A 17,622-nucleotide genomic window follows, 5' to 3' on the forward strand; every position below is an offset into this window, starting at 1 on the left:
GAAGTCAGGGGAAGGAAACTGTCAATTCTCCTTCAGGTTGCTGTTTTTTGACAAAGTATATCTAGTTTTTCTGCATCTTCTACCTAGAGGCCACTTTATAAGCTGTCAGTCATCTTCCTCTCCTCTCTTCTGGGGTTTCTTTAAATTCTTGGTGAGGTTCCTTCAGAGACAGGAACCCCAAATTGAGTTTACTCTTTCAATAAAGACCAGACTGAGCTGAGGGCAGAGGCGCTCTGTGTTTTTCATGGCCAGGGTGCACATTTCATCTTTGTCTCCCCAGCACCCTGCACCTCGTGGCTGTGTATTCTCAGGGCACCTTGAAGAGCTGTCGTGAGTCTAGTTTTAAGTATCAAGGTCCACAGGTCCGGTTATACCGATTGGCTGGAGGTCAAAGCCGGGCAACAAGGTCAGAGGGTGGGGCAGCAGGCAGGCAAGGAGGAAGTGGATTAAACGAAGCTGACCCAGAGGAGTGGCCAGGAAAGCAAAGAGGCTCAGGCTCAGGCCTGAGAAGCAGTAAGAACAGGGGTGCCGATGCTCCAGGCCAGAGACACTGCAGAACTCCGGCTGCTCCAGCTGGCTTTCTTCCCTCTTACTTCATATTCTAACGTTTTGGTCCAGAAGAATATAAACGGAAGGGCGTGACTTGGATGTCTCAGAGCGCTGGGGCAAATAAACCCAGAAAAAAAGAGAGGGCCAGAAATCTTTTGTTAGGTAATTTGACCGGGATTATGCTGCGACAATAAGTGGGAGGGTGCCAGGTGGACTAGTTGGCATGGGTTTGTTTTTGCAGCAGTCAGTGGATGCAAACACATTCCCACCTGGGTGTGTCACAGCACCGTGGTTCAAGAAACCATAAAGAAGAACTAAAAACTCCATATCCAGGAGCTAACAAGATTCAAGCTGAAGAAAATCAGGTCACAGACTTAAGGGAGTTTTACTTGAACTTTTAAACTTAGGTTTTTTTTTCTCTTAGACTTGTAACAAAGAGTAGGACGTAAGAGAAAGTGATAGACAGAGGCCTTGAGACCTTGTATCCAACTTTGCTCCCCGATGCTGCAGTGTGAACCCCAGATTCTAAAAGCATCATTGAGAAAAGAATAGGGACTTGCCTGGTGGCGCAGTGGTTAAGAATCTGCCTGCCAATGCAGGGGACATGGGTTCGATCCCTGGTCCGGTAAGATGCCACATGCTGCGGAGCAACTAAGCCCAAGCGCCACAACTGCTGAGCCTGCGCTCTAGAGCCCGTGAGCCACAACTACTGAAACCCACGAGCCACAACTACTGAGCCTACGAGCCACAACTACTGAAGCCCGTGCACCTAGAGCTGGTGCTCCACAACAAGAGAAGCCACCACAATGAGAAGCGCACGCACTGCAACAAAGAGTAGCCCCCCCCTTCACTGTAACTAGAGAAAGCCGCCTGCAGCAACAAAGACCCAACAGCAGCCAAAAATAAATAAATAAATAAATATTTTTTAAAAAGAATAGGAAGTCAAAGCACTCTTGTGTTTTCTCATGCTAAAATCCACCAAAGAAGCAGGAAGAATGGAGGCCCTAGAGCCCCAGCAAGTAACCCCACCTCTGCCTCTAGGGCAAGAAAAAGGGGCTCAAATTAAAGTGTTATCTTGCTGGCAAAGGAAGTGTGAAAAACTGCTGTGCCCTTTTCTAGCAGCCCCAATAAGCTTATGTATTTTCATTTTGAGGTGTTAAACAATGCCAGAGAGAGGGGTTCCAATGGGTATTTAGGTCAAATGCTAGGATTTTTTTTTAACCCTTTAGAATTCCAGCCAAATTCCAGAGATTCTAAATTGAGATCCTAAAACTAGAACCTTAACAGAGTAATCACTAATATTGTGGGTTTTTTAAAAGCCACCTGATCTTAGGGCTGCAGTGTCTCTTTCTGCCCTCCTAAAATGATCCCTGTGGGAAACTTCTATCATGTTGTGCAGTGGCCCGTCCCTCCCCACTCCTTCCATTCCCATTTGTGGTTAAATCCAGGCTGGCTCCCTGATGGGGGAGGATTCCCTTCCTTGCTTGGTTACTCCCCAGAGAATTATTTCTGGTTTTAAGACAAAGGAAAAGTCATCTCTTCCAAGCTTTTTTACCCAGGCAGGTCTCCGCAGGCCATTGGGAAGCCCTAAACCTGGCACTAAAAGACAACTTTCAAAGAAACCAAACTCAGAAACAGAGTAGAATGGTGGTTGCCAGTAGCTGGACGGTGGGAGAATTGGGGAGAAGTTGGTCAAAGGATACAAATTCCCAGCTACAAGATAAGGTCTGGGGATCTAATGCACTGCATGGTGATTGTAATTAACATTATTGTATTATATATATAAAAGTTGTTAAAAGAGTAGATCTTAAATGTTATCCCCACACCTGCACACTCAGATCTTAATCACATGAGGGGATGGAGGTGTTAACTAACCTTATTGTGGTCGTCATTTTGCAATATATATGTGTACCTAATCATCACACTGTACGCCTTAAATGTGCATTGTTGTATGTCAATAATGTCTCAGTAAAGCTGGAAACAAACACAAACAAACAAAATGCAGACCAGAATTGAAACAAAGTTAAGTGGTTGATGATAATTCCTGGGGTTTCTTCCTAAGGATGGTCAGTGTAGAGAAATCACTTAAATTGTAATTAAAATATACAAAGCAAGATGGTTCAAGGGGAACCCCTGGCTTCTAGGAAAATACGTTATTAATCACAGGGACATTTTACCTGGGAAGTGGCTGAGCCTGACGCACGATGGAAGGTGTGCACTGTGTGTGACAGCAGCCTGGTGGCGGTGGCAGAGCACAGGCAGAACATTCAATCTTTTTTTTTTTTTTGCGGTATGCGGGCCTCTCACTGTTGTGGCCTCTCCCGTTGCGGAGCACAGGCTCCGGACGCACAGGCTCAGCGGCCATGGCTCCCGGGCCCAGCCGCTCCGCGACATGTGGGATCTTCCCGGACTGGGGCACGAACCCGTGTCCCCTGCATCGGCAGGCGGACTCTCAACCACTGCGCCACCGGGGAAGCCCGAACGTTCAATCTTTTAACCATCATTTTTTCAAAAAAGTCCCTGAGAATGAAACAGTCTGTGAAGAAATTATTGGGATGGCCAAAAATTTCATTTGGGTTTTTCCATTAAGATCTTATGAAAAACCCGAACAAACTTTTTGGTCAACCCAATATTAACAATCCACTGTTCATCCTGGAAAGGTAAACGAAATCAACTCTCTTTCTCTCCTAGTATCAACTGTCACTAAACCCTAAGAAGCCCCAACTTGCAAGAAGGCACAGGAGGGTTGGCTCAGACACCAACTAGCTACCTTAGGAGCATGGTGTGAGGAGTTAGAGTTAAGGGAATTCAGTAGGCAGGCTCATACACAATTATACACAGAAGTCAGTAACTTTCATCTATACAAATAACAAACATAAGATATGATGAAAGAAGAGACCTATTTTATAATGATTCAAAAAAATAAAATACCTGAGAATAAACTTAATATGCAAAATGAATACAACATCAAAATTCTGAAACTTAACTGACTGGGAAACTTGTCTAAGTGAAAAGGCTTACTGTACTCTTTGGCAGTCAGACAGAGCATTATTAAGAAGTCAGTTCTCCCTTACGTATCTATAAATTTAATGTGCTTTCAAGAAATACCAAGTTTTTTTTCTAACCGGTCAAACTGAATCTAGACTTGATATGGAAAAATAAATATACAAGGATATCCTTAAAATGTTTTCAACGAAATATGATGGGAGTGCAAGCTTTAACAGATACTAAGTGTATTCTAAAGTTACATTAATATAAATTGTACAGTTTATATTAATGCACAATTAATATAAATCTGTCTACTCGTTTATTGCACAATTAATTTGTCTACTCATGCAATGAATAGATCATGAAATAGAACATTTTTAAAAAAACCACAAATACATATGGCAAATTGGTATATAATCAAGCTGGGATTCTAGTGTCCACTGATGTTTATATAGAGAAAGAGATTATTGAATAGCTGACTTAGGGATGATATGACAACCATTCTGGGGAAAAGATTAAGCTGAAACCATACTTCATACCTAACACCAGAGAAAACTCCAAATGAGTCAGAGATTTATATGTGAAACGTGGGACTGTAAACTTACCAAAAGAAACGTCGGAGAGTTCTTTTATAATCCCAACTGGGGAAGACCTTTCTGACTATGATACAACACTAGAAGCTATAGAATAAAATACTGACAAATTCAATAACATCAAATAAAAAGTACATGTATGAAAAATCACCATAAACAAAGTTTAAAAAAAGATAACCTCGGGAAAATACTTATAACATATATTAAACTAACAAACCAATAAAAAAGTTGACAGAGGGTATGAACACACAGTTCCCCCAAAAGGTATATACATTATTGTCAAATATATGAAAAAAATGCTTCACCTCATTATTAATAAAAGAAATACAAGTAAAAACTGCAATGAGATACTATCTCTCCTATCAAAGTTCAAAATTTTCACAACCTGCTTTCATGTTGGCCAGCACTGTCACTGGCAGGAGTGTAAGTGTAAATTGATACAATTCCCCATAAGGAGAGCAATTCCTCAGGAACTTCAAAAACTATACATACATATGTCCTGTGACCAACCAATTTCACTTCTGGGAATTTATCCTTCATAGTCGTACAAAATTATATATGCACATAGTTATTCAACGCGTCATTGCCTGTTATAACAAATGATTGGAAGCAATCTAAATATCTGTTAATAAGAGAATGGTTAAATAATCATGGTAGATTTATCCAGTGGAATACTATATAGCCATAAACAACAGTGGGGAGCCCTTAAAGCAAGTTGCAAGACAGTGTAGAATATGCTACCATTTATTGAAAAAAAAAGGATATGTAAACATACTTGATAGTATATGGAGAGAATAACACTGGAAGTTACACAAGTTGACTTTGGGGAGGAAAACCTGGTGTCTGGGATAGTGGTGAGAGGTAAAATCTTCAGGATATATATACCCTTTTAACTTTTTGAATTTGAACCAAGTAGATGTATTGTCTATTTTTAAAAATCAGGAAATACAATTTTAAAAGAATTTACTGGATACAAAGAAAAACAAGACAAACAAAAACTAACAGATGTGCCTATAAGGCATAAATGTCAGTGCACAAACAGACCTAGTGGGCGTTCTCAGCTGGCAGACTGGGGAGCAGAGCGACCTTGGTGGCCTATGATGGAAAGAGCTTGGAATATGGAGCTGTCAAAGTATAACTTCTAAAAACACAATTCTCGTACAAAATAGGGTTGCGATGATGACTAAATAAGATGTGTGTGTGTCAGTTTTATACACTAAGTCCTATACAAAACTATACAAATATTTAGTATCAGGATGGGGTTGTGGCATCCCAACCTTGGACTTCTTTCAGGTTCTGTTTTGGGAGTCAGTTCTCTTAACTTAGGGAAAGCTTTCTGGAAAAAATGACCTTGACCAGCATTATAAGGAGAGGAAGAGATGTGATGTGGCTGTCAGGAGGTGGGAGGTTGTCCCAGACATAAGTGACAGTTTGGACAAAGACTTAGAGGAAGGAAAGGGTGAGCCTATCCCGAGAGACCACAAAACTGCCAGCCTCACAGGCTGATGGGAGATGCGAGCTGACGTGTCTGATGGGCAGACACCACAGCATCATAATAAGTCACCTATCCCGAGAAACATCAGGGTGGCGCCTGTCAAAACTTCCCAAACACCTCTAAAAAGAGAAGAAAGAAAATAACTCTCCAAATAGGCCACTGCAGTTGGGACACTTCTTTAAAATTCCTGTGTTTTCTTCATAAATTCATGAAAATTTTACGTTCTAGTCCATCACATTCCCAAGATTATTTTACTTTATTTTTAAAAATAAATTTATTTATTTATTTATTATTGGCTGTGTTGGGTCTTCGTTGCTGCTTGCAGGCTTTCTCTAGTTGCGGCGAGCAGGGGCTACTCTTCGTTGGGGGTGTGTGGGCCTCTCACTGCAGTGGCTTCTCCTTGCAGAGCATGGCCTCTAGGCACGTGGGCTTCAGTAATTGTGGCTCACGGGCTCTAGAGCGCAGGGTCAGTAGTTGTGGCGCACAGGCTTAGTTGCTCCACGGCATGTGGGATCTTCCCGGACCAGGGCTCGAACCCGTGTCCCCTGCACTGGCAGGTGGATTCTTAACCACTGTGCCACCAGGGAAGTCCCCCAAGATTATTTTAATATTAAGAATAATAGTCCCCCCACCGAGAAAAAAAAACCTTTGGTAAGACCGAATTCCACCAAGATGTTCCATGTTTCTTCTGAGGTTCCCATAACCCAAGAGGCTCGAGTAGCCCACTCTGAAAAGCACTATACTGTTAGCACCTTACTATGATATAGTCCATGACATCTCAGTGTAAAGGCCGCCGCACAGAAGGGCCCACACTGGGCTGAGGACCTCTTAGCCCTCCAGGAGCCAGAACTTGGAAAGGGGCCAAAAAGAGGGCATGCCCTAGGCAGTAATTCCACTCCACAGCCATGCTTCCTTCCAGCCTTCTCTGTAGGCCCTCCTCTTTGCAAAGACTTCCACGACCCGTGAGCCCTGCCTAAGTCCTTCTTGATTCTTGGAGGACTGACTCTTTAGGGAGATTTATGACTACTTGAATTGGTCCAAATTCCTCATTCTTTTGCCTCCTTTAGTTCCTTTAGTTCTTTTAACTCCTTTAGTTCCTCTGCTCCATTATTGGGTGTGGAAGTGGAGCCCTAGAAGGGGGCAAGGCAGGGAAGGGTAGTGCTGTAGACTTAGAACAGATTTATTTCCATGAGAGGGAAGAGCAGTCTGAAACCTGCGACTTGGAGACCACCCAGACTCAACAGCTCCTACCTACTGCATAGGGCCCCTTGAACCACGCACACATTTCTGCTCTCTGGAGCCTCACCCCCTGGGGCAGAATTATTATTTGTTGATGATTAGGACCAGACTGCTGAACCCAGAAAGGACTCTAGTAAATTCAGACCGCAGCCCTTCTTCTTCTTTTTTAATACATTTATTTATTTAGGCTGCGTTGGGTCTTCGTTGCTGTGCACGGGCTTTCTCTAGTTGCGGCGAGCGGGCCCTACTCTAACTTGCAGTGTGCGGGCTTCTCATTGTGGTGGCTTCTCTTGTTTCAGAGTTCGGGCTCTAGGTGCGTGGGCTTCAGTAGTTGTGGCTTGTGGGTTCTAGAACGCAGGCTCAGTAGTGTGGCGCACGGGCTTAGTTGCCCTGCAGCATGTGGGATCTTCCCGGACCAGGGCTCGAACCCCTGTCCCCTGCATTAGCAGGCGGATTCTTAAGCACTGCGCCACCAGAAAAGTCCCCAGACTGTAGCTTTTCCAACTGGCTACTGTGTTGTGTGTTTCCCTTTGCTAGAGGCCGCATATTTTGTTCAGCGACTTGGTGACAAAATTAATGAGTGCCTCTTTGTGTCTCAAAGAGGAATTAGGGGTTAGCTGATGAATTCTTCCCTGATCCCTTCTTCCCTCAGAGCTTGTTTTTATTACCAGCAAAGAGGCTGGTGGACTGCAAAATAGGAGATCAGAAGAGCACGTAAAATATCTTTCCTTATTCGTTTCAAAATGGTGGAGGCTGGGGAGGGAATGCTGGGTGTAGACGAAATAGGTGAAACGGATTAGCTGCTGTGGCTAATTGTTGGAGTGGGGTGTCAGGAACATGGGGGTTCTTTGCACTATCCTGTCTCCTTCTTTTTAGGTTGGAAATTTTCCTTAAGAAACCCCTGACCTCGTGGAGCTTATATTGGCTTGTTTTACACTCTGCTCCATCCTTTGGTGGCTGATCCCCTTCTCTGCAGGGGCTCCCTGGCAGGGGTCTGCCTGCACCTCTCTGCAGAACTCTTGCCAGTCTGAGGAGCAACCTCTCCAAGTAGCTCTCTTCTCCCTGACATGGGGAGCGGAGGAGGAGGAGAGGGGCAGGGAAAAGGGGAGGGGGAGGGGGAGGGGGGGAAGACTAGGACCCCTAGGTTCTCACCTACAGGATCAGCCCTCCCCCACCCCCGCCAGTGAGCAACTAAGACCAATTCTGAGATGAGAGCTACTCTTCCTCACTAGACTAATGCCTGAGAACCAGAATCCAAAGTGAAACTTAAAAATACAGACTTCCAGGCACCACCTCTGGTCACCTTGGGGTTGGGGAGGCAGGAATATGTCATTTTAAAAGCTCCCCTGTGACTCTGCATCGCCAGATGTGGGAACCCCTGCACCAGGCCAGCACTTAGCATCAGGTTGGTGGGGCTGCCAGTGTGACCCAGAAGATGATGGCTCTAAAAGTTTGATTCAACCTGCTGTTCCACTGTGGACTGCTCTGTTGCCCTAATGTTTGCCCTGATGGCACCTGGAGATCTCAGTACCCCCTTAACCACCCTGTTTGCTCATTCGTTTTCACTGTCTTTTAGCAGTCTTTTCCCAGTGGGCAGCTCTGGTTCTGCCTGGCGGCCCTTTCCTGATGTAAATAACTAACAATCCAAATTCAAGCTAGAGCACCAGTGACCATCTCACGAGGTGTCCTGTAGGTTCCTCAAACTCAACATAAATGGGAACTTCCCTGGTGGCACAGTGGTTAAGACTCTGCACTCCCAATGCAGGGGGCCCGGATTTGATTCCTGGTCAGGGAACTAGAACCCCCATGCATGCCACAACCAAGAGTTTGCATGCCACAACTAAGGAGCTGGCGAGCTGCAACTAAGGAGTCACTTGCCGCAACTAAGACCTGGCGCAACCAGATAAATAAATGAATATGTTTTTCAAAAACAACGTAAATGAATTCACTGGGTTATCTTTTCTCAACCAGCTCCCTCTCCTGGCTTCTGTGTTTCTCTCTAGGCTTAGAACCATAATTCTTCTTGACTCCCAGACTCAAAATCCACACTATGACTAATTTCTTTCCATCCCTCCCCATCCTCCATACTCTCTCTAATTAGTCACCAAGTCTCATTGCTCTATTCAAAAATTTACATTCATCATCTCTTCCTTGAAGGCACATGGCCTCTGTCCCAACTCAGCCCTCTTTACCTCTCACTTGGAACACTGAATGCCTTACAGGTTAACTTTCCACCTCTAGTTGGTCCCAATGCCCTCCCTCACCTCCACCACTTCCAGTCCCATGTCCTTCCTTTAAGGTGTTCACAAGAAAATCCGACCACTCTTCATAAAGACTGTGTTGCTCTCCAGATCAAAAACCTTCAGCAGTTTCTTTTGCTTACTGAATAGCCTAGACATTTTTTCAGTGATTTGGCCCAACTCCACCCTTATCCACCCACATGTTTCTTATGCTCCCACAAAATGTTACCACTCATGGATTCTTCAAAATCACTCCCATTTCTAACCTCTGAGCCTCTGCCCTTTGCCATTTCCTCCATCTGGGCTTCCACTCACTTCTTACTCATGTATTGAAATGTTACCCATCCTTCAAGGCCTGAACTGAAAAGTCACCTTCTCCACGAAGACTTCCATGATCACCAGCCAGATGCGACATCATGCTCCTGACTCCCAAGACGAGTACACTTTCCTTAGGACAGTTTTCACGCACTGTTCTTACTGAGCTTACTTGATTGTTGCCATAGCTTTCTTAGGAGACCATGTGTTTCTTTGGGGTACGTTTCTTCACTCTTTTGAATCTCCTCCCCTGTGTCTAACCTAATACTTTGCACAAGAAAGCTGCTCAAAAACTCTAAGTATTGACAGACTGAATAAATGAAGAAATTAATAACATTACATCGGAGCAAAGAAGGCATATTCAGGTGGTACGCTCATTATCACACGTGCGGTATTAAAGGTTGCAGTATTTCCATTCTGGCTAGTGAGTTTAAGCTCTGGGCCCCTAGTTGCCCCCCAACTGCCCTGAATCCTCCTCCAAGAGTCTCTAAACCCGCTGTATGACTCAGCAACTAAAGAAGGGACACGACACAGCAGAAGATCTCCAGAGTTAGTTGATGCCTCCACGGTGATTTTGAATATCACCCAGGGAGGTGGAGCAACAGTGTAATCTAACGGGGTTAACGAAATTGACTTTCAGACAGGATACTGTTCTCATCTGGGCACAGAAAGAACTAGAAACACAGACACGGTTTCCGCACACCTTAGAGTAGTAATGTTCTGTAGTGGATAGAGGGCATGTTGATGTGTGTGATGACCAGTGAGGTGCAGGTGCCTATCACTATTAGTAATAACAACCACCAGATTTAGCCAAACACTCTTACTAACCTAATTTAATTTTCACCAGAACTCCTGGAAGCGACTGGTATTACCTCGTTTTACAAGTGGGCATAGTCCCAGAGGACCAGAGAGCTAGCAGCGTGCCTATGTTCCTGTAGTGAGGATACATGCCGTCTGAGTGCACGGAGCTTCTGCACTGTTTTATCCTGCTTCCGCATCAGGCACCAATGACCCTGCGCCCTTGAGAGAGAGAAATAGAAAGAGAGAGAGAGGAAGGAAGGAAGGAATGAAAGGGAGAGAGAGGGAAGGAGAGCGGAGGGAAAAAAGGAAGGAAGACAGGAGGAAGGGGGGAGAGAGATGAAGGAGAGAGGGAGAGAAGAAGAAAGAAGGAAAGAGGAAAGAAAAAGAGTGAGAGAGACAGACTGAGAAGCAGAAACATCTGGGGGCCTTCCCAGGCCTTTTGGCCCCACAGCACACCATATTAAGCGTATTAAAATATACTCAAACTCTAACTTTTTAAACTATGAAAATATCGCAATTTTTAAAATAATTTTACTTTTAAAATTTGGCCTAGCAGTGATTTCTTGGCGATCACTGCACATAATCAGGAATTCTGCCAATGACGGAAAACTAGCCAGCAAGTTATTTTCAAATAGGTAAAAATCTTATGATAATAGATGTAACGAAGAAAACGGCATCGTAGCATCTTTATAGGTTTAGTGAGGTGCCTAAAAATTTCATTTTTGCAGTTTTCTTTGTGTTGTGAAGCCGACTACATTTGTTAGATCTTCAACATTTGTTAGATCTTCAACATTTTTAGGTCTCCAGCGCTAGCACTGGGATAAACAGCCCTGACTGAAAGGGTCAGCAGAGGTCAACTGTGAACTTAACAGGGACACTTGAAGTACTAGGGAAGTGCCAACAGTCGTCCTCTCCCCAAGGCATCTACATACATCTTCGCAGGCTGCAGACTTTTGCTTCCATGGTGGAGTTCATTCCGTCTCCCAGGGGCCTCCCCTCTTCTGGAAACTCCCTCCCCACTTTGGACCTGGCAGCGCCAACGGGACACCAGCAGGAAGCTCTGCAGCCAAAGGGCTTGAGGTTGGCGAGCTCCCTGCCTCGCCCATCCCTGGACCCAGAGAGAGAGGCACAGAGTGGTTAGCAGTGAACACTGTTTACTCGGGCCAACCTGAGTGCATTCCCAGCCCGGCCTGCAGTCAAAGATGATGCTAAACAGTCCTCCTTTACTTTGGGGGTTGCTATGACAGCCAGGAATTTGCAAACCAGACCAGACCTAAAGAAGAATTCTGTCCTTGGCCCAAAGAGCTAGTGGTTCCACGTGGTTCTGCTTGTGGTTCCTTCTGTCCCCTTTGACACCTACCAGATGGAAGGATCTCTAAACCGGGGATTTGGAAATGTCCTAATGGAAAGGCTATTTCCAACCTGGCCAAAGCTGTGTTGGAAGGAATTTAGGTCTGATTGAAGAAACTTCTTGGCAAGAAAAGTTGGAAAATATTACAGTAGGTCCCAGAGAAAACCTCATTACTCTCTCAAAAAATCTCTTGTTATTTGTTTAGTGTTCTGTGGCTTGCTAAGCACGTTCACATAAATTATTTCATTGGATCTTCACATCTACCCAGCGAAGGAGTCAAAGCTGATGTTATTATATTTGACCAAAGACAAGGAAATTGAGGCTCAGTAAGTATAAGGTCAAACAGCTAACAAGCAGCAGAATTGAGATTTGAATCTACGTTTTCTGATTCGAGATTTAACTCTTTGAATTAGACCACGATGATCTCCAAAAGATAGACTAGGTCACGTTTGATCTGGACAGCTTAGGAGCAGATTTTTTTTTTAAGTAAGTGATGATGTAGATGAATGATTTTTTAAATTGTGGTAAAATACACACAACATGAAATTTATCAACTTAACCATTTTGAAGTGTACAGTTCAGTGGCATTAAGTACATTCACATTGTTGTACAACCATCACCACCATCCATCTCTAGAACTCTTTTCATCTCGCAAAACAAACCCTGTATCCATCAAACACCAACTCCTCATTCCCCCTTGCCCCCAGAAATCACCATTCTACTACTTTTAGTCTCTATGACTTTGACGTCTATATATACTTCATGCAAGTGTAATCAAACAGTATTTATCCCTTTGTGATTGGCTTATGTCACTCAGCATAATGTCTTCAAGGTTTATCCATGTTGTAACACGTGTCAGAATTTCCTTCCATTTTAAGGCCAAATAATATTCCATGTATGTATATGTCATATTTTGTTTATTCATCTGTGGATGGACATTTGTGTTGTTTCCACCTTTTGGCTATTGTAAATGATGCTGCTATAAATATGGGTGTACAGATATCCCTTTGAGTCCCTGCCTTCAATTCCTTTGAGTATATACCTAGAAGTGGAATTGCTGGGTCATATGGCAATTCTATGTTTAATTTTTTGAGGAGTCGTCATATTGTTTTCCATAGTAGCTGTACCATTTTACATTCTCAGCAATAGTGCACAAGGGTTTTTATCTCTCCACATCTTTACCAACACTTGGTATTTTCTGTTTTTTTTTTATATTAGTCATCTTAATGAGTGTGTAGATGGATAATTTTTAAACATGTGGCTGTCAGGGCAGTTTATTCGGAGGAGTTTAAGAATGGTCCTAGTGAAACCAGGCTAGCTTCCACTTGACATGCCAGCCCCGAGCCCAGCCAGGGGCATTCACAGAAGCATTGATTCCACTGGACACCAGGGAAAGCACTTGAATAACGAGCAAATCCATGATATGCTCTTAAGGGTAATGAACTGAAATACTGACCCTCCTCATAGAGATTTCCTATATCTTCACTATGAGTGAGAATTTTTTATATGATGCACTTTAGACAGAGGCACCTCCCTGCATAACTAGAGGATGTGTGTGTGCACCCATAGGCAAGGGTGTGCATCTACATGGATGAAAGTGAAGGTGCAGAGTTCCAAGAAGGATTGGATGGCCAAAGGGATTGGCAGGCTCTCTTCCCAAACAACTCTAGAATCTTAGGATGTCACTTCATGTCTGTGAGCTTCCTTCTTTCTTTATCCACCCCTGCCCATGTCAGAGGGATGAGTTAGATTGTATCTTTAAAGGACTTTAGAGGAAATGCTCTGTGTATACAAGATGCAATTATATCTGATCATGTCCAGAGTTATAATTACCTCACCTAGAAAGAACTGTTGGCTTCCCTGTAACATGGCTCAGGATAGTGGGGAAGCTCAGGGCTGGTGAGGTTGGGACTGGGATCTCTTTCTCAATATCCCATCCTCGTGTTGTTCAAGCCCTGCCCGCCTCAAATGCCACCTTCTCCATGAAGCAGTCCCTGATCGCTGTATTAGGAAGCGATATTTAAAATTCAATAGCACTTCACCTGTGCCTTTCTTAGGCCAATGGCTATGCTTTATCTTAGGTTTATGGTTACTTACCATAAATGTAAGATATGTAAGAGCAAATTACATATCCCTCTTTAAACTAGATGCCCCTTAGGGGGAATATCCAATTCTGGGTTGCTCATCGTGTAAAGCAAGTGTTTACCAAAAGCTCCCCAGCAAAATTCTCTTATGCCTGACTCATTGGCTAGACCTGTGTCACCTGGCCTTCCCTGGGACAAGGGAGGCTGGGCAGGTGCTTTAATTTTTCAGCCTCCGCGGTGGAGGTGTGTAGGGAATGGGCTGGGCAGCCAGTGAACGGGGGCTGCCAGCCCTGTCTTTGAGTTTAACACATCTTCGGGGAAGTCAGAGGGGAGGGCCCCACCCTGAGTCCTGTGCCCGGTCTGTTTCTTCTGCATGCTGTGCTGTGTCTACCGTGGGTACCCACTAAACACTCCTAGATTCTCTACTCCAACTGAGAAACAGGGGAACAGAGAAGAATGACCAGCTCTAATCAGGTTGTGTCAATTCCTGCAATTTATACTCCTAATAATACTTCCCTCACATTCATAAAGAGCTTAAAAATTTACAATGTTGTAGCATCCCTATTTTCTTCAGATGAAAAACTGAGACTCAGAGACATTAAATAATTTGTTCAAGATAACTCAGGAAATGACAGTGCCAGGAAGTGCTCAGTCCTGGTCTCCTGATGTCACATTTCGTGCTCTATCCACCACCCTTCGCTGTCTCTCAGACAGTGGTTTCAGGCCATAGCTGTCTTGTACCTCACCCCGCCTCCTGGGAACAGTGTCGTCAGGGGAGATGCGAGACAACACAAGGCAGTGGGCCGGGTTTGTGTCACGCAGTTGTGCGAGTATTGTGGTCGGGAAGGTGGGGGATGGTTCTTGTCCCCTGCCAGCTCCTCAGCCTGCCCACTGCAGACACCAGTCTTGTCACTGAGCAGCTGCAAGCAGCTGTTGACAGCTCCCCGTATCTCAGCCTACAAAAATATGAGCTCCTCACAGGACACCAGTGGCATATTCAGCCTTTGGATATATTGTCCTCAGTTTTATTCAATGGCTTTGATGGCCTCAACCATTAGTAGGGGAAAAAAAAAAATCCCAGCTCTTCCTGGGTCCCTGTCACACCTGTTTCTGCCAGCAGACACCATGTAGTTTTCTGTTCTCATTCTTGACTTTTTAGGAAGAGGGAGAGCCACTCTCTGTGATAATCGTCCACCCTGCTGGAAGGAGACTGGGCTGGCCTCTAGGCAACTGGTCTCAAGCTTGGCTCTGCCTCTAACTTGAGTGTGACCCTGAGATAACTCTTCCCTGGCTGGGTCTCAGTCAACAAAGTGAGGAAGTTCGACCAAAAGGAACTCTTAAGACCCATCCAGCTTGATAGTGGAGACAGCAGCTGCACAGAGGTGGGACTAATGCGGGGCTCATGGCTGGAACACTTCCGCTGAGGCTGAATGAATGGAAAGCACAGGAGAACTCATGCAGCTGGGGACAGCAAGTGGCCGATCCCAAGCTGGGAAGATAGGAATGATTTCTGTCTTCTGGTTTGGCCGTTTGTGTTCTCTGCCATGTGCTTATGTGTTACAGAGGAAAACATGCTGCTGGATTCTCAGGAAAATCACTTAGGTCTGTCCGGCTGCAGAATGAAGCCAGGCGTGGGTCTGCTCGCCTGCCTAGCTGGTGATCAGAGCAGGCCCGTAGGAGATGGTGGCAAGAGCACTGAACTAGGCATCAGACTAAGGCTCTGGTCAGTTCTGTGCCACCAGCTGGCTGTGTGGCTTTAGGCAAGTCGTTGCTCCTCTCTGAGCTTGAGTTCTTTTCAGTGAAATAAGGATGTTAGATGCCTCTGATAGTCTTTTCGATCAAATGATCTGAAATTTAGTGCTTCATCTTATTCCTCTCTCACAGGCTTCCTTAGGACAGCTTGTCTTGTGGCATTCTGAGTATTATTAGCCAAGGAAAAGCCTTCTGATTTTCATCTTAACTCAGAGATGTGGAATGAGAAAGGGAGATGGCACAGGAATACTTTCACTACTCCTTTTGCTGTGTGTTTCTAAGGAAGTCACCAGACTTCAATTCACCCTTAGAGGAAGGAGATGCTATCTCTCCCCTTCTCTGAGAGGTGAAAGTAGCCTCTGCAGACCTGGTTACAAGGTATCCTGGAGGCATGCACTGTTGCATTAGTTAAGGGAGAACAGAGGGAACTGCTGTGTGCTGAGTAGCAGGGTGCCTGTGCTAGGTGCTTTCTGTATATAGTTTCAGGTAATCGTCTCAAAAACCCATGGGAACTCTTAGAGATGACCCGAAGTAACGGAGGCTGAGCGAGCCCAAGTTAGACACGGTAAGGAGAGCCACGCGAATTCAAAATCAGCCTGTCTTTCTCCAAAGCTTGAACTACGTCTCTGAGGGCATCACTTTAGCAGGAATTGAAAGTAGGATGTGGGGAGGAGCTGGGAAACCCCAGATCTAGCTGACCCCGGGGAAGAAGGTGGTGTGTAGAGCAAAAACTCAGACTGTAATTTAGGCTCAGCAGCTACATAAACCTTCTCTGTTTTTCATCTTGCCTCTTGACTCTCCCACTGGCACCTGAAAACCGGACTGGGGTTGAAGGACAGACCTATGCATCCTGCGTCCTGGCAGGCAGAGGGAAGCATAGGTCCCTTCTTCACTGACAAATGTCCTACAGGAAACCCGAGCCCCACCAAATCCCTGCCTCCTCAGCTGACCACACAGATCAAAGCTGGGGACTGTCATCTCGCAGTTTGGGGTAGAGCAGGGCCAGCCGTTCTCACCTCTGCCCCACCCCACCCCCCAGGCCGTTGGTGGGGAGAACAGCTGCTTCCTCTTCCTCCGTGAGAACCCCTCATTCCTTAGCCTCCATCAACACACAGGGCTCCTCAGACACAGCCTCAGTAAGGGTTGTCCAGTCAAGACCCCGACAGCTGGCTGGAGCCTCTTACTATCCAGCCATACACAGAACCAGTGCACTGAACAGCCAAGGCAAGAAGTGATGTCCTTGTGGGACACGAAAGAATATGTAAAGATAACCTTGTTTTCATAGAAAAAGGAAATGAGACAGAAGTTGGCTCTTTTTTTACTGCAGGGAATGTGGTCCTGTTGACTTAAGTTTTAGTTGGAACAGGTATTTACTGAGTCTCCAATATGTTACACGCTGTGCTAGGCACCTTCACCAGAATCTCATTTCTGCCTCATAACAGCGTCAGGAAAAGAGGAAAAGGCCCCGTGACGTCAAGTGACCTATTCAAAGCCACTCAGAACCCAAACTGTCTGCCTCGCAGCCCACAGCTCCTTCCATTATCCCACAGCTTCTTGTCCTAAATGCCCTCAGGAATGTGTCTTCCTCTGAGAGAATGGGGCACAGGTGGATACCAGAATGCAAAGAGATGAAAAGACATGGGCCGTGGTTCCCAGGTGTCCTGTAAGATGAGACATCTCCTTCCCCTCCTGCTCAGGGCAGCTTCCTTGACGTCCCCTGCACTGAGTACAAGGTCCTGCCGTCAGCCACATAGCACTCTGCGCTTTCCCTTACGGACTATTTCTCACTCTGCTTCGTGATTGCTTCTTTGCTGTCCATCTTCCTTAACCCACCATATGCTTCTAGAGAGCAAGGACAACTTTTGCTTTGTTCATCATTGACTTCCAGTGCTGGGCACCTCATAGGTACTTAACCAAGATTTACTGAATTCTTGATTCAAACTAAAAATAAAAAAGTGAATGGATGGATGGATGGAGAATGGATAGATGTGGTTTATCATCGTCTCCGGGTTACCGTGTCTCAAATGAAATTGATCTTCCCTTCCTGACAAGTTAATTTACTGGACTTCCTAAGAAGCATTACCGTCAAAAGACAGTGAGGAAAAAAAAAAAAAAAAAAAGACAGTGAGGGCTTTCAATCTTCTAACTTTAAATCTTGGCTCAATTACTTACTAACCATGGAATGATAATGCAATTTATTTACTCTCTGAACCCT

Source organism: Phocoena sinus, chromosome 8, assembly GCF_008692025.1.
Source record: "Phocoena sinus isolate mPhoSin1 chromosome 8, mPhoSin1.pri, whole genome shotgun sequence".
Lineage (NCBI taxonomy): Eukaryota > Metazoa > Chordata > Mammalia > Artiodactyla > Phocoenidae > Phocoena > Phocoena sinus.